Source organism: Mus caroli, chromosome 10, assembly GCF_900094665.2.
Source record: "Mus caroli chromosome 10, CAROLI_EIJ_v1.1, whole genome shotgun sequence".
Lineage (NCBI taxonomy): Eukaryota > Metazoa > Chordata > Mammalia > Rodentia > Muridae > Mus > Mus caroli.
Window position 1 is genome coordinate 64,725,325 of NC_034579.1, and position 23,553 is coordinate 64,748,877.

At 38.4% G+C, this 23,553-nt stretch overlaps 1 protein-coding gene across 2 annotated transcripts in view; it reads right to left on the reverse strand.

Moving 5' to 3' along the window:
• The window catches only part of Phyhipl (phytanoyl-CoA 2-hydroxylase interacting protein like), a 40,953-nt gene that overhangs the window by 12,899 nt on the left and 4,501 nt on the right, over positions 1 to 23,553 (reverse strand). The window contains exon 1 of one of the 2 annotated variants that reach the window (XM_021174619.2): positions 21,373 to 21,544. The exons of the other annotated variant lie outside the window; for it this stretch is intronic. The gene's annotated coding sequence lies outside the window, so the exon portion shown is untranslated. Of the gene's footprint in view, positions 1 to 21,372; positions 21,545 to 23,553 lie in introns of those variants that run through there. 2 annotated transcript variants of the gene reach the window in all.

Here is a 23,553-nt window from a genome sequence, read left to right on the forward strand (position 1 = left end):
TTAGACCCAGATGGTGCCCCAGAAATGCTGACAGTGAAGTGGCCCAGTCAAGGGAAGGAGATGCTTCTGCAAAATGAGAGGTAGCAATGGGCGGCGACAGAGACCTGCTCCTCCAAGTTCAGTCTGGGAACATCGTATAGAACAACAGTGTACAAAGGCGCTACTGTACATTCAACTAACACTAATGTCTACTCATCTACTCTGCCAAGGGTGTCTGTGGTAATCATTTCTCTATGACACCTTGATGAATTCAATTCTGAGAGCTGGAATAATAAACAAGGCTAAAGACAAAGCTGCATTGCCATGCTGACAGAGCGCGTTAAAACTGAAGAATCATCACTACACGCTCACTGGAGAAATCACTAGCGCCTTCCTACAGCACAACAGAAGGGTTGAAGGACAGAACCGAGAAGTGGATTTGCCATTTCAACTTCAGCAATATATCTTATTCTGCTAAATGTGATGAATATTGATACATATCTCATGAAAAGCTTTTGTTGTTGTTTTTGTTAAAATGTGAGAAGAAAAACGAATTAAAATGTGGAGATCTGCGATTAAATCCTATTTTTTCCCTAAGGACATTACAAGGCTTTTATTATGTTAAGAATCTCTGTTTTAAGGCTATTCCTCACAGCCCTGGTTCTAGACAGACTAACTGCATCTATGCAGCTTTCTAACTTGCTTAGGAGACATGAAGAATTAGGCTAACTTTCTTCCTCCTCATTCATCATGGATCACTTTCTAACTGAGATTCTGAGCTAAGTGACAGGAAAAAAAGAGAGATTTTTGCCTCTGAAAACCGACAGACTGAGAGTGGGCAAACACCACCACCATGCAATAACCACCCTGTCCTCTCAGCTCTGTCAAATGTGCTTTCACAGTCAGCTTTCCCTCCTCATTAAGACAAGACTTTGAGAGAATAATTCTGGGGACTGGCCTCTTGGTTAAGTGTGCACGCCACTCTTGCAGAGAACCCAGCATGCATATCTGCACTCCACAGCCATCTGTATTCCAGTTCCTGGGGATCTGCTTCCAGCCTCTGTGAGCACCAGGCATGCATGCATGCAATTCATTATATGCACAAAATAAAGAATAAGAATTCTGGCCATAATACTTTAATGTTAGATGATTCTAACCGGCACTGCTACTGTGCTAATTAGAAATACTGAATACAGAGCAGATACATGGTTTCATACATCCTGTCTAGTCAAACATGACTCCTACTTTACAAAAATATTTCACAAGCAGTTCCTAACAACAGCATTTATTGACATGCAGGATAAAAACATTGGCAGATTATGCCTAGGAATATTTACACATGACTTACTCACTGAGCTTAAAGTGCCTTATATATTTGTACATCAATGTCCAAACTAAGCACAGATCATTTATTTACCCTTGTGTGTGGGGGGACCCACTCATATTATCATTCCATCCTTACCTACACCCATACTCCATTCCCTCAGTACTAGAGAGTCACTACTCCGTCACGTGTCTTCGGAGATGATCTGTTCTACACAACACGATCCTCCATGATTGCAACACAATGCTTTCAATGCTTTCAAGCAACACAATGCTTCCCAGGATCATCTGTACTACATTGTGCTTTCATTTAGTTTTCCTGCTGCATAGGGCTGCATGATATGGATGGACTCCCTTTCATTTATGTCTTGAGCAGCCAATGGAAAGCTGCTTCACCTTTGTACCCATCACAGATGCTGATGCTATATGCACGGCCGTGTATGAGTCGTAGTGTGCACACACACTGAATTCTCGTGTGTGTATCCCCAGGAGTGAGAGGGATTAGAAGATCAGATACTATCTCTCCCTTATCGAGGAACCAGAAGACTAATTTTTCTAAAGAAGCTACACCACTTCTCCATCCACCACTTGGATGTGGACTCTTACCAAAGCCTTTACAGTCTGTCATCTTGACTGTGGTTAGCCTTGGCACCTCTTGTGGAGTTAGATTACAGCATGTGCACCTTTGGAAGGGTGTAACAACAAAGGACCGTCTTAAACCAGAAAGACACTCTAACAGACCTTGAACCTGCTGGCCCCTTGACTGTACACTTTATCCCCTCACACTGTGAGCACTACATTTCTATCATACAAAATACCCAGATCAGGCACTGTGTTAGAGTAGCAGGAGTGGATTAAGACCATTCTGTTACTATCACTGTTTATTTCCTTACTCAACCTGCCATCCATGCAGCCAGTAGAAGGCCCACACTTCTTTTGGGCATGCATCCAGCTAACTACTTAATCAAGTGTTTTCTTGCTTTCTTCTTTCAACAAGGTTTTCCTAGTCCTTGTTCTATGCTTCCGTGAAAGTACTGAAATCAATCACTTCTCAGAGAGCTCTGGTTCAGAGATTCACAGGCAGAGACTAAAACCTAAGTTGTAGTTGTGATTAGCTCCGTTAAATGTTCCTTTTTCTAGGTTCTCTGAATAGCTAGGAGAGCCAGAAACCCATCATGTGATCAGTAATATCTGCATCCATGTACTTACACATGACAGCATCAGTGAGTATACTCACACGCCAGCCAATTCTAACCCAACAGCACACAGCAACACTCCTCCTTAGAACTTCTATCACAATTTCAACAGCCAGAAAATTGTTTTAATTATTCATAATGTGCTTATTTGTTCAACATCGAATACAGCCAAGGAACTTCTGAACTGCAGTTCATCTCATTAAAGGAAGCAAATGTACTGCTATTTCAATACTGGTAATAGTTTTATCTTTAGTCAAAGCTAAATTGTCAAAATATTACTTTGCAAATCTGAACCAAGCTAACTCAAAAATAGTTTCCCAATGAACAATACTAGTAAATCATGTGCATGGTTAGTGCAGCGCCGCATTAAATCAGTGCCTGCCATGCTAAGGAGCAGTGCTGGCTGTGCATTTCAGCTTTTCTGTATGCTTGGATATATAAAGCTGTATTAAAAATAAAGTATATTAGCAAAATTTCCATTTCCTTAAAAAAAACGATTAAATATAGTTTCTCTTTGCTTTTTGTTGAAGACACAATATAGTTTCAAATGACTAAGGAAGAGCAATATTCAGGAAAAATCTCACCATTATGTTCCTGTTTAAAGCTATATTTGATGCTATATTTGAAATGAGATGCTCAAATCTGCCGCACGGAGGCCAGAAATACTGCATGGAAGATTCTACTAATAATTGACAGGAAGAAGGCAAGGCATAAGTAACACGTGGGAGAGATCCAAGCATCAAGGCAACTCAATTCTCAGACCTTTCCATTCCCTTCCTATTCCCAAGTACTTTCTCCTCTCATAGTGGAAATGGGCTACGTCCCATAAATCTGAACATTGTAGGTTTACTTACAAGACTAGGTCTGTCTCGGTAAGGTATTTCATAAATGAGGACTCTTCAGTAGCATTGTGCTGGGGAATACTGGTGTATTTAAAGTAAGTCGAATCAAACATGCTTGAGACAGGATTTAGCCAGGCAATGTCCCTCCCCGCAACCCTTCTCTCTCTTCCTGAAATCCCTGGTGAGAAGCATATCCATGCTGCAGGTCCACCCCAGCCATTAACCAATCACATTATCAATCTGTGTTCTGCAGTTACTTGTTTGGTTTTTAGCAAAACTAAGCAACCATGCGCATATTTTATTTTCCTTATTCAGTATTCAGATGACCAAAACTCTTTAAAGTATTAGAAGTATGCATGGATGTCTCAAGTTTTAAAAGAGACTTAAAATTTACGTGGTTATTTGCCCCATCTACTTGGACATTTGTTTCCTTTTTTAGCTAGCATTTTTGGTTGGTTTTAGAAAAATGGGCTCTGAATATTGTTGCATTAGTGAGGCTTAATTTTTTTTCTCTTTTTAATTTTTTGTATTTATCTTTACTGGCTTACTATTTTTGCAATCAGACAGCCCCGTTTCAGGATGAACCCTGAATTCACTGTATTTGCTTTCGCTGTCTCACTCTTACATTCTCTAACTATTTACACTGATTATCTTTGCTTGGCCAGTGCTTTTAAGTCTATCCCGTACGTTCTGAGGGATGGTCTTTTCACTGTATTTTCAGAGACATTCTATAATTTTTTTCTTCCTCCTACACCCACACATGACTAACAGAAGTTGCTGTTTTCTCCCAAAGGTGAAAGCATAGTTTTCTATCTTAATTTCTAGTCCTATTGACTGCATGTGACCAGTGTTGTGTGTGATGCCTTAGTTTCTATGACTGTTGCCCGAGGGCTCATTCTTTGCTAGTGCAGGATGGAGGTGCGAGACTGGATTCAGGTACAGACGAGTGGGCTGGTGTTTCTGAATTCTAAGTCACATTGTTGGTACGTTTCCTTACTGTTATCCACTATATCCATCTTGTACAAAAAGTGGCATCTTAAATCCCTTATTGGTAACAGGCTGTTCTCTGATAGCATCATCCACCAGGAGCTGCTGCTTTTAAATATGGATGTTTGGGTTACTTGGTTTAGGAGGCCCTGTATGTTTCTCTATTAGTTATGAGTTATAGCTTTTAATATTTAACATTGCCCTTTGTTCTTCTAGCTTGAATTATTATCTAATTGGCAGAAAGCAACACCTACTTTCTTATTTCTTTTCTTTCTGTGCATTTTTCTGCCATTTAATTTTAGATTGCTAAATGACTATTTTAAGGATCTCTCTACCACATTCTCAGAGCCAAAAGTGATTTTGAAGTTCGTAGGTGAACCGAGCACACTCAGCACCGTGGAGTTCAGTTTACTTACTTCTCCAGCAATCTGTCACAGGCTGTGTGCATGTTGTCTTCTATCTACCTGCTGTTGTGTTTCTTCCTGCTAACTCCTTTGGTTGTTTTCTTTAAATTTCTTTTAATATTTAGGGAATATTATACTTTTTTTACTCAGGGCTACCACTGTGTTTGTTCTCAAAATATGATTAATCTTTTTTCCTTAGCCATTTGCCAAGCCTCCCTGTTAAGAATGGCAACTGTTGCTATCATGCACTATCTTTGTAATCACCAGGGAGCTTGGTTTGCATTCTTCATTTCCTATTTTCAGTTATATAATTCCTACCTTGCCAGAATATGCATACATACATAGACACACATACTGCCCCCCATCTCTTCTTTTTAATTCTTCTTTTACCTTTAAAAAATAAGCAGGCAGCAGCAAAAGAGGACTCGAAATTCTGTAAGAGACATGCATGAGTTCCAGGACTGATGGGGAAAGTAGCTGGGAAGCAGGACCAAGTTCAGGGGCTAAGGGAGCACATGTGCAGACCTCACAAACAAGGCAAAGGACAATGTGGCCTTTAAATTTGCATTTTCAACTAGGTATTTGTTTTGATACTTCTAATCAATCATTACAGATTACATAGTTCCATTATGCTAATGCCTAAGCTATTTTCCTGCTCCGACTGCTGAATCTCCCTTGCAGAAGGGCCCAACTATTAATTACAGAATGGTTAAATGTGTGCCTACAGGTCAGGCAGTCTTAGAGATGTGTGACCTTGAGCAAGTATTTCCATTCCTCTAGGCTGTTTCTTCATAGGCCAGCTAGTATAGAAAGAGGTAAGAACCCACATATGAAAAATTAAGTTCTGGGCCTGAACTCAGTTCTAGACAATCAATGTTAGCTTACACTCACATAAAAGGAAATGATTAAAACTACTCTCTCTTCTGGCCTAATTAATATATAACTCTGCTAACACTGTCAATACTCCTAGTAATCTTTAAAGATTTATTTCTTTGGAAATTCTATTTTGTTGACATTTGTTAGTGTCCATATATATCTAAGTACTTTTTAGTAAATTCGTGTTAAAAGAGACTTCAATTTCTGAGTTTTGATGTAAAATTTATGTGAATTTATATTTAATTTCATGCGTCTCTCTCAAATACATTTCTCCCTCTTTTTATTTTCTGCTAAGGGAATCTCCAAGAGCTGTCTTTAAGGTTCCATTTCAGCTCAGAGTTGGCGGGGCTTCTTGGTAATACACAAGAAGGAAGTCTCAAGCTTTATTTGCATATGATATGTTATACTTTATCGTTCCTTTTTATATACCTAACATTTAAGCCATTCTTCAAAAACCATCTTTCTTTTCATCTAGGCTTACAATGGCTGTAATTATCTGCACTTCTAACAAAAGTTTTATATTCAAATAAGTAACATTTTTTGAGGAACATGTACATAGTAGTTATGATTCAAACATTTCGTCCCCATTTTCATTCTCAAAACTATAAATCATAAAAAACTAGCACTGGGTTATAGCCACTATACCTGTTGGGTTAGGAGTCACAGTGGAGTGGGCTGGTGAGATGACTCAGCGGTTAAGAGCACTGGCTGCTCTTCCAGAGGTCATGAGTTCAATTCCCAGCAACCACATGGTAGCTCACAACCATCTATAGGGGGATATGATGCCCTCTTCAGGTACGTGGATGTATATGCAGCAGAGCAGTCATACATTAAATAAATAAAGTAAAACAAACAAACAAACAAACAAAACAAACAAAAAACCAACCAACACTCATTTAAAAAAAAAAAAGAAAAAAAAAAAGGATTCACAATGGAAAACATGGAAAACCAGCTGTCCAACAGGGAATGCTGTGACACCTGAATTTCAGTAAAACCTTCTGTCTTCTTTTTGTGATGATAAACTATGAGGTCAAAGTTGAACATGACTGTCAGCAAACTCAGATGCCCTACAACCAGCACTGGAAAGAAGTTGAGTGTAGTTAGTATGTTCTGCTCCTTGGTTTAGAGTATTAAGCTCTTATGACACCCCCCTCCCCTGCACACCCCAGGAAACCCTGTTTATCCTGCAGGGCTGATCCTTCACACACACAACACTGGATTTTCCAGTTCATAGAAGTAACATAAGTTTATGGTTTCACTAAAACATGAAATGGCACAAATTACTACTTCACATTTCTACTCAAACTCATTTCTAATAGCAGTATCTGGTATCAGAGTTTAAGTTACATTATCTAATGAGTTTTAAAGCAGATGCGGATCAATGTCCCTAAATTCAAACTGAGAAACAGTAAAGATGCAACAAGCGAAAATACATGTGCATGTACCTACTCACACATGTACCAAATTAAATATATATATGGAATATATGTATATGTATATGGAAAAAGAGACTTCTCTACCACCTACCTCCTTGAAGTGAGATAACTAAAATTATATGTATATATGGGCAAAAGAAATAAAATGTTTGTTACCTTTCCATATAAAAACACAACCACAAATGACAGAAGATCATATTATTAAACATGCTTTAAAGATGAGGTGATTTCCTTTCGATTGGTATCATAGCTCAAAAGTATTAAAAACCATTCAGTGTGCACAACTGCAAAGCCTCTGCCAGATGCTAGCATGAAACAGAAACAGTTTTTCTAAAGTTCAGCAGATATTTGTAATAAGAGGGATCATGTGATATGATTATTAAAAAAAAAAGCTGGCCATTCTAGCTAAGGCTCTCCCACTATCTAGGCAAACTAAGGTACAAATAGGGTCCCAGTTAACTACTATAGATAATATTAAATATAGCAACAGACCAGAACTTTAAGTGATGGAAAATCTTAGAGGCACTTATGCTAGCAAGACAGTTTTCTAAATCCTTAACATTATTGTCTTTTCTTTCTTTCTTTCTTTCTTTCTTTTTTATTGGGTGTACATGTGTGTCTGTGTAAGTGTATGTCACACGTGATCATGTGCCCATCAAGGCCAGAAGAGGGCATTAAATCCCCTAGAACTGAGTTATATGTAGTTGTGAGCTACCTATTGTGGGTATTGGGAAAAGAAATCAGGTCATTTGTAAGAACAGCAAGTGCTCTTAACTACTAAGCCATCTCTCCAGCCCTGTTTTCAGTTCTTAAGGAAGTTTATGACAAGTATCAGTATCATCTCCATTCTAACAAATGAGGGAATAAGGGACATTCAAAGACTTTTCATAATGTGGTCAATGCCTAACAACTGGTATAAAAGCCATTTCAAACCAAGTGCTGGAGCATTTCAAGTGTGGGCTTATAACCATCAAACTACCTCCAGATGGTCTAACTTAACTGCTCTAGAACTATTTGCATTCTGGGGGCAGGAGGGATCTCATATCATTCACTCTCCTTAATCTATAGACCTGAAATGGTTTGCATGAGAATCCAAAGTCACTTCTAGCTCTGATATATGAATCATTTGAGTTACCATTTTGTCAAGCTTAGTTTTCTTGAACTTAAAGACAATTGAACAAAGTAGCGGATCTCCTGGAATTGGGGTTTTAATGATTGTGAGCTGAGCCATGTGGGTGCTGGGAACTGAACCTGGGTCTCCTGGAAGAACCAGTTCTCGTAACTGCTGAGCCTTTTCTCCGGCCCCTGAGTTTTCTTGAACTTTTAATGTTTATTTGTTGGACGTATTTTCTACTCCCTCATGATTAAATATCCTTGTATTCAGAATTCTTTTGTCATTATTTCCTTGCAAAAGTTCAGTTCATTGAGGATCAACCATGCAGTGTCTCACTGGAATGTTGTGTAGCCTTAGCTGAGTCATTTCACATACTTTGCCCATTAACTCCCATTCTTCTGCATAATCCAATTTTCTTCATTTTTCATATGCTCTCTCTCTCTCTCGCTCTGTGTGTGTGTGTGTGTGTGTGTGTGCGCGCGTTCCTGTAGGCAAACTGGTGCTCGTGTGCCCATGGAAGCCATAGTTGATGTCAAGTATCTTCCTTACCATTTCCCACCTTACACACAGAGGCAGGGACTCTCACTTGAACCCAGAGGCTGCTGACTGGGCTGGTCTTATCCCAGCTCATTCAGGGATCCTCTCCCTCTGTCTTCTGATACTTCCTCTGAGATTCTCAATGAGTCAAGTGTCTTCCTTACCATTTCCCACCTTACACACAGAGGCAGGGACTCTCACTTGAACCCAGAGGCTGCTGACTGGGCTAGTCTTATCCCAGCTCATTCAGGGATCCTCTCCCTCTGCCTTCTGATACTTCCTCTGAGATTCTCAATGACATTGGGTATTGGGAATCAAAACATCTAGTCCTCATTGAGCAGTGAAAGTGCTTTACCCAACTCACCATCCCTCAGCCCTTGCTGCTGTTCTTGACTGTTCTTTAAAACTGGTCATGTGACCTGCTTGCCTGATAATTACTAGGACTCCAGAAAGCTTGACTCTTGGCTCCTCTGGCATGGACAGTACCTATATACAGACAGGCCAGAGCCTTCTAATCTACAGCACTCTCCCATATCGTATCTGTTTTGGAATCAGAGATTGAGATGTTACCTTTGGTTCCATGATTTGAGATTACTTAGATTATTTGTGTTCACATGATTTACCTTAAAATTGAAGAGAAGTATTTTCACTACACCAGGACAGGTAAATTGACCAATGAAGCTTACAGTTTAAGAGACCCTCACTTATATTTCTTATATTCAAAATAGTATGCTGCTTTTCTCAAGGCACCCAAATTGCAAAAACTTTGACACATAAAATCTGGATCCATTGCTGTCTATAACAATAACATATATATGCACTCCCAACAAAGTAAGTGACCAGCTAGTTAACTAACAGTCCTTAGGCAAGGGACTTGGATGACACAGACTACTGGTATCTATACAAATGAGATTAATTTCAAGGAAACATAAGTTAATACTAGAACATATTTATTATTATTATTATTATTATTATTATTATTGTTTGTCAACTGCAAAGTAACAATGACTGAACAGAATGTAAGTTTTCTCTTGGCTGAAAGTTGACATCCGCAACACACCTGGGTTCCTGGGTAGAAAGGACTAAGTATTTAAAAGAACCAGTTTTCAAATGAGGCAGGCATGATGCAATGCTATTATATTTATCCAGGAAAACCTGATTTACATTCCCTCTTTTTTACTTTCTCGTTATGAATCCTTATGGTTGTATTTGAGAATATTTCTAATTAAATGATTTTAAAAGATAATTCAGTCTGTATCCCATTTTGGGTAGTTGTTTTCCATATTGACCCTTCTATCATGAGATAATTATGTATAAAGTGTTTTAAAATGCAGTGTACAATAGCAGTATACTAGCCACAGAGAGCAGAAGGCACAGGAACATCTGAGACCCTCCAAGGGAAGGGGCTTCTTCATGTAAAACCCACAGCGTCTACTACAGAGAAAATGAAGATGGACATCTTTATGCCCTTGAAAAAAATTAAAATAGCACCTTAAAACATTTAAGTGCTGTTATTGACAAGTTACTTAGTTATTTTTATATTTTTCTGATTTTTCACCATGCCAACGTAAACAAGACAATCTACTGCACTCTAATGTGTTTTCCCTTAAAAATGAGGCTGTTCTCAGAGAGCTGTCACAAAGTTGATAAGCTCAATGACATCTAACTTCCCCAACGGGAACAGATGGTTCATTTCCCCTATCACTTCACATTCCCTTCATACTTGATGGCTAAAAGGTGTCTCAGTTTCAAAACAAACACAGGCGATAATGTCTTTTGGTAGAAGGCACTACAGTGTACTATCGCCTGCCAATTACAGGCTATGGAAGGCAAAAGTAGTTCTTGCTAAGGAAATCTGTGCATTACTTTTCTATTCACTGTGACCAAACACCTAACAAGCAACTCGGAGAGGAAGGACGAGGATTTATTTTTGGCTCACCATTTGAGGAAAGGCAGTCTAGCATGCTGAGAAAGGCACAGCAGCGGAAGCATGAGGCCTTGGTCCCACGGTGCCCACCCACAGTCAGAAAGCAGCTGGTGCTGATGCTGGTGCTGGTGCCCAACAGTCTTCCTCTTTCCTCACTCCTATTCAGTCCCAGGTTCCAGACCCTTGCTCGAGCTACCCGCATTTAGCACTAGCCTCCCCTTACTCAATTAAACCTCTCTGAAGAACTCCTCACAGACAGGTCCAGAAATCTGTCTCCTAAGTGATTCTAAATGCAGGCCAGCTGACAGTTAAAATTAACTATCACAAGTCGACCCCTTGTCAATATCCAAACCACACCACTGTAAAACTGTAATAGTAAATATATACATTTTGAAGTTAGTCTCAGCCTCAGACTAGATTAAAAAAAAAATCAAACCATTTATGCTGACAGAAGGTTGTGACTTATATTCGACATGTATATTTGTTGGCTATTCATCAGTACAAGAGGATTAGAGATGAGATTTTGACACACTGTGGTCCATGCTTTTGAAATTGTGTATCACAGTCTAGAAACACACTTATGTGTCTATATGCAAAATTTAAACCCTTACTGCTACACATCTTTTTCCAGATAAGTTATTTGCTTTCCTTCATAACCAAATTTCTCAGGAAATTTCCTTTTTTTTTTTTAATTCTTACTCTCTCTCTCTCTCTCTCTCTCTCTCTCTCTCTTTTCTTACTAACTCTTAAGCTCAGTCTAATTTACTTTCAGTCTCTAGAACTCCAGCAAATATCCTCTTGTCAGATGGCAGCAACAGCTCCTTCTCAGTCCTCCTCTGACTCTCCTCTGATGGGCTTAGGACATGCTACCTCATGCACACTTGCACTGGAGAGAACACTCGAAGTAACCCTCTTCCACCAGCATGAAAAATTCTGACATTCTTCCAAAGTAGGTTGTAAGACTCATTCCTGAAGTATCTTCCCTCTATCTAGAAGGGAAGAATGTCATTATCTCTGAAGATTCAGAGAAGAATTTGAACAACCAAACCTCACCATGGTTCACCTCCTACTCCCCTTGTCCAGTCCCCTCTACAGTGACTTATTTCATCACACTGAGCATAAAATACACACAGATTTCTCATTTTCTTATGCCCTCATTTCTAAAAGCCCTTTGTTATACTAAATGTCTATCCAATAAACGTGTATGCTTTTCTCGTGGTGGCTTCCTTGGTCACCTGGGTCTCATGAGAGGCATGGGTTGTTTTAGAATTAGGTAAGTGATGCATGAGATCTTTTCCTCTGGCACCTACTCCTTCCCACCCTTGAGAACTTTGCCACATTAAAACCTAGTGTGTCTCAGTGCGTCTCAGGGTCTGCTGAAGACTTTCCTGATGAAGGCCACCTTTCAGAGCAAACAACAAACCTTCAGCCATGGTAGAAATGCAGTGCGATAGCCATAAGCTCCATTTCATGTTGTGCTTCAAAGACACCTCAAATCTAAAAGAATCTGAAACACAGCATTAAATTGTTTTTCTCCAAATTACTCCCAAACCCAGTATTCTGTCCTATAGCAAATGGCTCTAATATTACCGAACTGCACCATCCATAAAATTTATATATATTACTTCAACAAGTAATGCCGGTTAATAATCGTTTGTTATTTTTCTAGAATCTCATTTTTTTCCTACATAAAGGCTGTGTTCTGTATCTTACAATGCTTTACTTCCAGTGCTTTTTTTTTTTTTTTTAAGGTCTATTTCTCCTCATGCTTCAACTGGTTTTCTAACATAAAAACAATCATCCATTGATTCATTTATTCATAGGTATATAAGATCTCACTGTGTAGCTTGCCTGGCCTGGAACTCCACAATGAGCCCACAATGGTCTTAACTTTAGGATCCTCTTACCGAAGCTTTATGAGTCTTGAGATTACAAGTGTGTATAACCATACTTAGCTAGATTCAAAACTATCCCTTTTTTAAAAAGGTTTTTTTTTGTATTTTTGTAAGTGTATTTGTGTGTCTGTGTGTGCACATGAATTTAGCTGCTCATCAAGGCCAGAAAGAGGGTGTTATATCCCCTGTAGCTGAAGCTACACGTAGTGAAGACACGCCCAGTGTAGGTGTTGGGAACTGAACTCTGGCCTTCTGAAAGAGCAGCAAGCACTCTTAGCCTCTGAGCCACCACTCCACCCTCCCCCCAAACAATTTTTTGAATAAGGGTTTTCTATAAATGTTCCCAAACTTTCAAAGGTGACCCTAGACTTTTAAAGAAAATGTCAAAAAAAAATATGGCTAAAACAATTTAATTAAAATGGTTAGAAATATGGCTGGGGTAGGAGGCAGGGGCCAAATCCCATGGAGTTTCTTTTTTTAATACTAGAGAATGAGTAACTCGTACTAGGTATTAGTAGCTAGCTGGCATTCCACTTCATTACCATTTTGCATTTCTGCCAAATTCTTCAGAAGCATTGAAAGAGATCACAATTTAGGGGAAAAAAACCTGCTCCATCATTAGTATATTTTATAAGTTTATGTTTCAGATATATGATCTTAAAGTACATCTGCATTTTAAAGCACAATGAAAATAAGACACAAATGATCTATGTAAACAGCATGGATGTATACCTAGAAACACGTGTACTAGTGCCACTAAAATATTACATAATAACGAGTCTTAAGAGGTCTTTGTATGTCAGAAAATTAAGACCAGAAAGTATTAAACCACAGGCAAAGATGTCTGGAGGAAAGTCTTTAGATATGGAGGAGAGGTGTGAGGGAAGGCTCAGCAGGTGATCCAGATGAGGCTCTTACCGAGTGTTTGTGAAGCTGCAAAGGGTGTGCACAGGGGTGAACACGAATCCACATCCCAGACAAAGCATGTTCTGCTGCCAGAAGTGACTGCACTGTATCTGATGATTTATTTAGCATTATTTCAAGTTCAAATCTTATTGCTGTAAATTGTGTCATTAGAATTTCATGAGCAAAGCTTTTAGCAAAGCAAGTGGCTTAAATATTAGTTTCCAAAATCAATAGTTTCTGCTCAATTGAACTTCCTTTTATTTTTTTTTTTTGTAAGCACTAAAAATAACTTAGAAAGGTCTATTAAAGTTTTAAAGTTTAAGTCCCAGGAAAGATAAGTTGCACCAGAAGACAATAGATCCAAATGCCTGATCATGACATACAAAATGTTATGCAAAAAGATGATTGTTAAATAGAGTAAAAAATTTATTTTAAAATAATCTGTAAGAACAAAATCTAAGTGTAAAAAGATACTAGCACTAAACAAATACCCCACTGAACACTCAAATTGAGAGATGGAGAGCAAAAGGATATGTTAGAAATAAATATTGAAGGGAGCTGGAGAGATGGCTCAGAGGCTGTTCTTCCAGAGGTCCTGAGTTCAATCCCCAGCAACCACATGGCAGTTCACAGCTGTCTGTAAATTCAGTTCCAGGGGGGTCTGATGCCCTCACACAGACATACATGAAAGCAAAACACCAGAGCACATTAAAAAAGAAGAAGACGAAATGTATGTTCAAACAGGAACTTCAAAAACAGCTTTGGCAAATATCTTAGTTTCCCTTTAACTTCCTTCTGGTACCATTATTTTTCTGCCAATCAATTGTTTTATGAATTAATATTTGCTTCAGCAGACTATACTGCTAAGAGAGAAAAAAATCTGGTGTCTTCCACAGTAAACATGAAAAGCTTACCATTTAAAAGTAAGGAAATCTCTGTGTTTCAAGGGCTTAGGTCATTGTTTCCATGTTAACTGTTCCAAAGCAACACCATTTCTATAAAGAACTACATCAAAAGTTTTTAGATGACAAGCCAACCAACCAACTAGGCACCAGCCTCCTATCCAATCACTTCCATGCTTAATTATGAACCCTGACTAAAAGCAACGGGACTAAAAGGTCTCCTTTGTAAGGAGAGGGAGGCCGACTAAGCAGCTTGGGACAGACCACCAAGTTTCCCTTGTCCTCAACCTCTCTTCCTAAGAGAATCAGATGGATGTTTCTTATAGTCTTTCTTCCAGATGGTTTTTGTTTTTGTTTTTCTAGGTACATCACAGACATTTCAAATCCCAGTTGTTCAGATGACTTCAATCACTTATTACTGAGTATATTCTTTCAGACTCCCTTCACTTAACCATTCCAATCTTATTTACTTGTATCAAAAAATATCCAACCCCCACTCTAGCACATTAAGCCATCATCAACTTTTATTTCATATACCATCCTGTCAAATAATCACAAAGCTCACAGATGTTTGCCTCAAATGTTGATTAACTACAGCACTCTTTTTGAGGGGGATACAAATTCCTCTGGCTCTGGTACTTCCTCAGGGCAATGGACCATGGGTTAATATAGTTTCCCAGCCTAAGAAACCATTTGGTCATGCTTCTCAGAGAGCTGCTTCTTCAGGTGTAGACCCTGGATTACTATGAGTACTCACAGGCCAGCCTGGGACTTGCTGTGTCCAAACTCAAGAGATCCATCAGTCTGTGCTTCCTGAGTGATGGGTCTAGGGACATGTAGCATCACAGGGGACTTGACTCTACTGCTGATCTCTAAATACATTGACAACTTATTCTTTAAAACTGGATGTAAGTGTGAGTTCATTGGTCATTGGATGCCAGAGTATTTCCTAAAACCCAAGTTTTGCACAGGCTTCTTCCAAAGGTTTGGGTGTAGTTTGTCCCCTAAGGGTTCATATGTTGGGAGTGCAACAATACTCAGTGAAGTTGGAACCAATTAGATTGCTAGGTGGGTAACTTGCCACCAAGGCTGATGACCTGAGTTCCATCTTCTGGGTCCATATGACAAAAGGAGGGAACCAATTCTCATAAGTTGTCCTCAGACCTTCACATAAGCATTACATATGCCCACAATCACAAAAATAAACATACAAACAAAATGTAAAAGCCATGATGGGACCTTTTAAGAGGTGGGACTTAGTGAGAGGTCATTTAGGTCACCAGGGTCACTTCTCCAGGAAAAATTAAAGGACTTCTGGGCCCTGGTTAGTTCTTATAAAAGGGTTGTTATAAAGACCTCCCTGGTTTCTTCATGGCTTCCTGTCTTGCCATGTGACACTCCCCCACCCCAGCCTCCTGTCACGATGCCATGTGCCATGAGGTAATAAACCCAGGTGAACACTTTCTAGATCCAGCATCCTGCTATTTACGGTTTCAGTCATTGAATCAGTGACGTAAATGAACCTGTTTTCTTTACAAATCCCTCTGGCTCTGACACTTTCTCTGGGCAATGAACCACGGGTTAACATAGTTCCCCAGCCTAAGGAACCATTTGGTCATGCTTTTTAAGAGCACTGCTTCTCCAGGTGGAGACCCTGGATTACTAAGAGGAGCCCAACTGGAAACTTGTTAGAAAAACAACTTCTTGGGCTCCACCCCAGAGCCAACCAATCACAAACTCAGGGAATGAGGCCTAAGAGCTGTGTTCAGACAGGCCCTCCAGGGAATACATTTTGAGAATACATTTTGAGAATCGGACCCACTGACAAGAGATTTAAACTTTTTTAGTACAGGAATGATTAAAGGATTACCAAACATCATTTAGCTTTGTGATTATTTTAAGCTATTTTAAAAACTGGGACACAAATAGCATATATCAAATTGGGCTGCAGTACCTGATTTGGAATAAATATCAAATAAGAAAATGTTGTCTATTACACAGCATCTGTAAAGATGGGGTTCTGTCCCCTATTGTTTATATTCAAGTATGTACAAATTCACACTCCAGTGAATTTCTAAAATACTTTGGGCATTTGCATGTAGCATTTAGTTCTTTTTAGTCTAGGTCCATGTGTTTCTATTGGGTTCTTCCTTTCAGCAGAAAAATTCAATATGCTAAGAGAGCAGAATGACTTTTGTGTCCTCTGTTGATTTTAACAAAATTTCAAGCATTTGATTTTACCAATAAAGACGTGGCAGCCAGAGGCTGGGGGAAAGAAAGCCTGCTAGCTCTGAGAGGCAGAGAGAGCACGCACTGACCTTCCTCCTCCCTCCTCCGCCGATGTCCCAGAAGGAAGCTCTCCTTTTTCATGCTTCTCAAACTGAACGTCCCTCCCTTCTACTTCCTGTAAAGCTGTCTCTCTATCCATCTTCTCATCTCCTATTACTCTCTCTGTTTTCTTTCCCCTATGTTCACTCCCTGTCAACTGGTTGCTTGCCCCACCTCTTGACCTACAGGCTGACTTTACTTAATCCTGTTTACAATAAACAGAAAGGATTAAAGGTGTGTGCTAGGACTGAGCTACAATACAACTAGGAATAGTTTTGGGTTTTTGTTACTGTTTTTTTCCCAGTAAATAACACAATCTTGGGGTTTACAGTGTGATTAAATATCCTTCAGTCTTCTACAATTATACCAGTAATGAAGCCTGGAGTATAGCTATCTTTTAAAATACCTATATGAAGCATGGGTAATAATAAAAATTAAAATGCATTCTAGATTAAAAAAAAAAACTCAAGAACCACTTAACAAGTTTACATGGATATATTGAGACCAACTTAGTTTAAAATGTCAAAATTGTTTGTTACTTATAGCTAATTTTTCAGCTATCCTTGACCACACTGCCAGCTATCTTTAAAATGAGACAGATCTGCTATAAGCTTTCAGAAATTGTTACTAAAACTAAATAAAAATAGTCTTTTTTTTTTTTGGTCAGGATTTACACTATAGTGATGAAAATTGACAAATTTTCCTTGGATTTTATATGAAAATATTTTGTAAAACAATTATATGATCTCGAACAGTTCCAGAACTTTGCAGCAAAATAGTGGCTGAAGTTATTATAAATCAGATAATTAAAATGTGTTTAAAATGAAGTCATCATAGCACATAAGAAAAGAGATAACCCATGGCTTTTTAAAAGATTACTAAATTTACATTTCTAGTATTGCAAGCTATATGCTAACTACATAAGCTCTTATTTAAAAAGTTAAACAGAACATTGATACATGTCTTCAAGTGCAGAGACTACAGAAGGGATTCAGCAGAGTCCTGACAGACTGAAATGCTGAGTTTAGCTAACATCTTTACGGAATTAGCAGAAGGAGAACAGGGATTATGTGGCAGGGTTCAACGTGTGGTTTTGAAACATTTAAAAATGGTAAAGCCCCACAAAACAGAGAAAGAATGAATGTCAAAGTCAATTTTTAATGCCCCATCAGTGAGATACTAAGAAATGTTGAGACACAACATTAAGGGGAGAAGATGAAGTTAAAAACATCAGGAGGGGCAACTCTTGTAAATCGCCATCAGATTTCATAAAGAAGTAGCTGTCATTGGTAAGGATTAGACATTAAGGTGTTTGAAAGTGTTGGATCATCACATATAAACTGTTCTTTTATAGTGTAGATGATTTTTCCACAAGCGAACTATAATATTATAGACAGAAAATATAAAAAAATCATTAGGTCAGTGCTGTGAAACAAAATATGAATATTTCAGAGGAAATAAAAATTTTATCAACTAAAAGTTTTGAACAGCATCTTTCAAATATAATAAATTGGAAAAAACAAATTTATCTAAATCTTTTAGAAAGCTAAAAGAAACCTTAGTAGGGCTGGAGAGATGGCTCAGCAGTTAAAAGCACTGACTGCTCTTCCGAAGGTCTTGAGTTCAAATCCCAGTAACCACATGGTGGCTCACAACCATCTGTAATGAAATTTAATGCCCTCTTCTGGGGTGTCTGAAGACAAAGACAGCTACAGTGTATTTACATATAATAAATGAATAAATCTTTTAAAAAAATCTTAGCCTGAAAATGTCCACAGTATTTCCAAGTTTATAAATACAAGTAATTTTTCAGTAATAAACTATATATTAAAGATGAGATTCAACATTCAAGCAATATAAATTAGTCTGAAATTTTAATAAAGAAAAGCTTAAAAGAATGAGCACTTAAAATATGATCAATAAGTATGTGACTTTCATAAAGCAGTATTACATCGACAATGAAAGCCAAACTGACACATTGTCACTGCCCTCCTGATGAAACACTCCACCCTTTATAATTCAAGTGTGGGAGACTTACTATTTCTCAGTGAGTCTAGATTAGCAAACTTGGAGAATACACGGAGAAAGAAAAGAAGGCTAAAAAAAAAATCAGTTTGGCATTCTTTTTTATCTGAATCAGAATTTTAGGCCAATAAGGCAGTGAAATATAAAAGAAAAAAAAGGTTCTCTACCAATTAGAAAGTTTGAGATCAGCTATCTACTAACAAGATAAACTTATACTTGGAATTGAACCATTAGGTTATGGCATGATTACAAGATGTGTGTGTGTGTGTGTGTGTATGTGTGTGTGTGTGTGTGTGTATATATATATATATATATATATATATATATATATATACATATATATATTGCACATTGCATATATGTATATGCACATGTAATATGTAATATACATTTACAATATACATATACAATGTACAATATATGTATTACACATTACATATGCATATATGTATATTACAAATTACTTGTTAGCCAGCTCTAAGAAGCTTCTAGCATACTCTCCTATCCCAGGCACACTTCCTTCCCCCAGCAACACCACACCCAGTGTACCCTGTGAGCATGAGTAAGCACACACATGCGTCCAGCCTGCTCTCATCTCTATCTGAAATGCTTGTCTTCTTCTTCCTTCCCTGATATTTTACTTTTAACATGCAGAAAAATGTTGCTTCCCAAACTGACGGCAGTTATTTAATACTCTTTCTCCACATTATTCGACTTACTTTGAACACAGGATCCAAGTAAACATGTATTCTGGGAGCCTTCCTTCTACCTCTGACTGTTCTGAATATAGACCCTTAAGGTTGGACCACATATACAAATAAATAGCAAAAAAATAGTGTGTAGAAGAACACTAGGAAACAAAATAGGCCTCTTTTGGGTTTTCTCTTTATTTTATGTGTAAGGGTGTTTTGTGTACATGCATGTCTGTGCACCACATGTGTGCAGTGCCTGAAGGGGCGGGAATTTTTGGATTACCTGAAACTGGAGTTATAAAGGGTTGTGAGCCACCATGTAAGTGCTGGGAAACAAACCTGAGTCCTCTATAAGGCAGTGCTTGTAATGCTGAACCATCATCTCTCCTGCCCCAAAGCAGGACTTGTATTAATTACTGAAGATCAGGGCCTGTAAATGAATCCCCAGAGAACAAAATGGCACTGCTCTCTAGTATTGCTTTGACAGTTGCTCCACCCACTAAGGATGGTCTGCGGACTGTCAATCTCTGAGCCACTCATCTAGAAACTTAAAGAATATTAGTTGATTTTTGTGTGCTGACACCTTTATCATTATTTTTTTCATTTTCATTTTTAGTAACTTGCATTCATCAGGCAATGGCAGGTAGGAAATTTTTTCTCAAAATGTCTTTTATTCTACATGGTTAGGTAGATTATAGACAACAAAATGATAAGATGTTGATTCTGTTTGAGGCTAGATCTCATGTAGCTCAGGCTGACCTTGAATTCCTGATCCTCTTGCCTCTACTTCCCAAGTTCTACCATGACTCTACAATGAATGCATGTTTCACCATGCCAAGCTCAAGTCCTTTTTAATAGTATGGTTTAGAATAAAGAATATGATCTGTATAAAAATCTTAAGTAATACTTATTACTATAACTCAACATGTCTTCAGAGTTGATACACCCCTCTGGCACTTGAAAATATATTAGTACTAGAATTGTAAGTACACTTGTATATGTCTGCACTTAGAAACATTCCTTCCTAAACTCAGATGCGAAGACATATAGGGCCATCCATCTTGGAGAAACCCTACACAGGACTAACCTACTGCATTATTTAAGTTCCTATGGATCTCTGAATAATGTATATAATCTCAAAACTTTGGTAATATGCAAAAGTAAGTCAGTCTACAGCGTTCTTTAACAAACTTCAACATCTTTATCCTGTCAAGAGGGGTTAGCTCACAGCCAGTTTTATAGTAGGTGTTAGTGCATACTTTAGTTAATGGTCACAAAGTAACTAAAGGGTTTGTGGGTTTGTAGATTATGTGATCTCTGTCACAGCCAGTTACCTCTTCTCTAAGAACACTGTAGACACAGATAATATGTAATTAATAGAAAATAAATTTATAAATATAAACTTATTATGTTTATATAAAACAGGCATGTCTGTGTTCCAGTATAGTTTTACATATATCAAGAGGTGGCAAGCTTGGGAACCTGGCTCAAGGACCATGATAACTAACTTTTGGTTTATATCATAGACATAAAATACTGCCATTAGGAACTGGTCACATAATAAATGTGCAAGATTATCTTGGTTCTTGTTGGCCTTAGTCAGTAGCTTTTAAATTTTTAAAGACTGAGAAATTCATCAGCTTCTGACTCGTGGAAGACAAGTTTTCACCCAAACCAAAGTACACAGTAAAATTGTGTGTGCTTATCTTTAATGGCATATGACTAGTGAATGAAGCAAAAACCTTCTATGCTATTCATAGGTAGCAAAACCCTCCATGGTACAGAAAACAAAACAAAAAGATGTATCCATAGAAGTTGCCTCTACCACTGTAGCCAATAGTATAAACAGGGAATCCCCAGAGCAGCTTAGTAAGTGGACCACAACCACAGTTCCAATGTTCATAAAATGGCAAACTAGCTACATATGCAGTTGAGCTGCTCTTTGTTCCGTTGTAGCTATGACACGACTTTGAGCTATTAGACTCTTGCCAGCTTTAACAAACCTGGACTGCAGACTTAGTTCATCTTTGGGATTCAACTTTGGCCTTCCCCAGACTGTGTTCACTCTTTGCGTCGGGGAGTGAAATAGCACGAAGCTCCTTAAAGACCACTCTAAAGCCGATGGCAAATCCAAACCTCTTTCTTCCCCATAAGTTCTGGTCTCCCTAGTGACCTGGGTATTTTCCATGACTAATTGTTCTCCCTGTTCTAGAACTCCTCTTCAGAGAACACAACTGAAGAACAGCTGCTACGTTTCCAAGTGGTTTCCTAAAGTTGGATTTTAACTGCCTTAGCTCAACTGCTTCTTGTCTTTATAGTAATCCACCTAAAATGACTCCCAAGATTTCAACACTCTCTTTATGTTGATGAGAAAAGGGGCCTCTGTTTCCCAATCTTCTTTAAAGCAGCAGGGTTCTTTTTATCAACTAATAATTCTAAAACATCTATCACTAGACTCTAGGTATTCTGCATTTCTGCTGGAAACTTTCCAAACATTATTTTTCTTCTCAAAGATATATGTATAAAACACATCCCTTTTGGGAAGACAATTCAGTTAAAAAGTCTGAACTATAGAGTAGCATAAATGAAGAAAAAGATGACCCTAGAAATAATATGCTTTCCCCTCATGGCATTCCCTCTGAATGCAGTGCATAGTACAATACAGCCACAGAGTGGCTAGGATGTAGAGCTCTTCTTCAAAAAGAAGGTAGAACAGAGACCTAACATCTGAAGTTTTAAAAAAAGCAAAGGTTATCGAGATGTCTTCAAACATTTGCTTTGCTTCATTTTCACTCATCAATAATTCTGATTTCCAACTTTCCAGACTTAAAATTCTAGTTATTCCTGACCATATTCCACACTGCCTGGAATTCTGTCCTGAAGTCGGTATTTGTGCATCCTTCTGCCCTGCCAACCCGCTGCATTCTGACACCAGGGAGCAGAGCATGCTAAAGCTCTCTGCGCATTTAAGCCCAAATGTTCCCTCTTGGCTACACAGTTCTGCTCCCAGTCTTTGCAAATGCTGACTTTTCCCCTTCAATGTATATGTACAAACATATTCTACTCTGTGAGACATTAATTAGTCTGACAGAAATAAAGTATTTTAAATAGTTAAAATATTAGGTAATTAGCACAGTAAGAAGATAATTGAACAGATTAATAACGAATTAAGAGATTCTTAGGAAGAAATTTAAGATACATTGAAAATAAAGTCAAGAAAGAGATATATTCAACAAGGCAAAACTTGAATTTTGAAACTTTTCCGGAGGGCAGAGAAGTGAATGTAGAAATTAGAGTATTGTGCTTCAACTGCTGTGATTGCTGAAACTGATTTACAAATGAAAGCAAGCAGGGAGAAGACTCACTTGAATTAGAGGAAAAGCAAGGTAGATCAAATAGGAAATCTTAGTAAAGACAAAACCAAGTGACCTGGGTGTGTCTACACAATGCCTAGAGTCAGGCTCTGAGAAGCCGGTCAGGGCAGCCAGTCAAGTGCCAGTTACTGCTTGGGCCACACACATTCTGCCACTGGAGGGAGTCTGTTCACATTGCCTTTGATGTGACTTTCCCTCTAAAACTTCTTGGTCTTCTATGGAAATGAGATAGAGCTCCTACCAAGAGTAAGAATTGGATTAACACAGCTGATGGTTTTCTTGCTCTTGTGTGCTTCTTTTAGCTTTTATTCATTCATTTGGGTTCTTTGCTCCCTAATGAAAACGTACATTCCCCCTGCAGTGGTATCTGAGGCAAAGAAACTAATACAGAGACATATGACCGAGAGCAGGGCAGCTGTTAGGAAAGAGCATGAAGGAGAATATTGTCAAGCCAGGGCAGAGGGGAGCTAAGGCAGACACTGGTTTAAAGAGTGTGCTCAGGTCATAAGGCACAAGGAAAGCATCAGCAGATGTCAACTGGAAGCCAAGAACAGCTTCTAGAACTAGGGTTGACAACAGTGTTTTACTGGTGGGATGCTACCAAGCAAGGGGTCTCAATACCGCCACTGAGATTTTTTTTTTCAATTTGCCCTTAAACTTCAGAATTTATGGTTGCCAATAATCTCTCATAAAATGCTTTCCTAAACAGCACACAACTAAATTGTTAACAGGGATGCAAATACTGGCCAGAGAGAGAAAGAAAGAGGGAGGAAGGGAGGGAAGGAGGGAGGGAGGGAGGGAGGGAGGGAG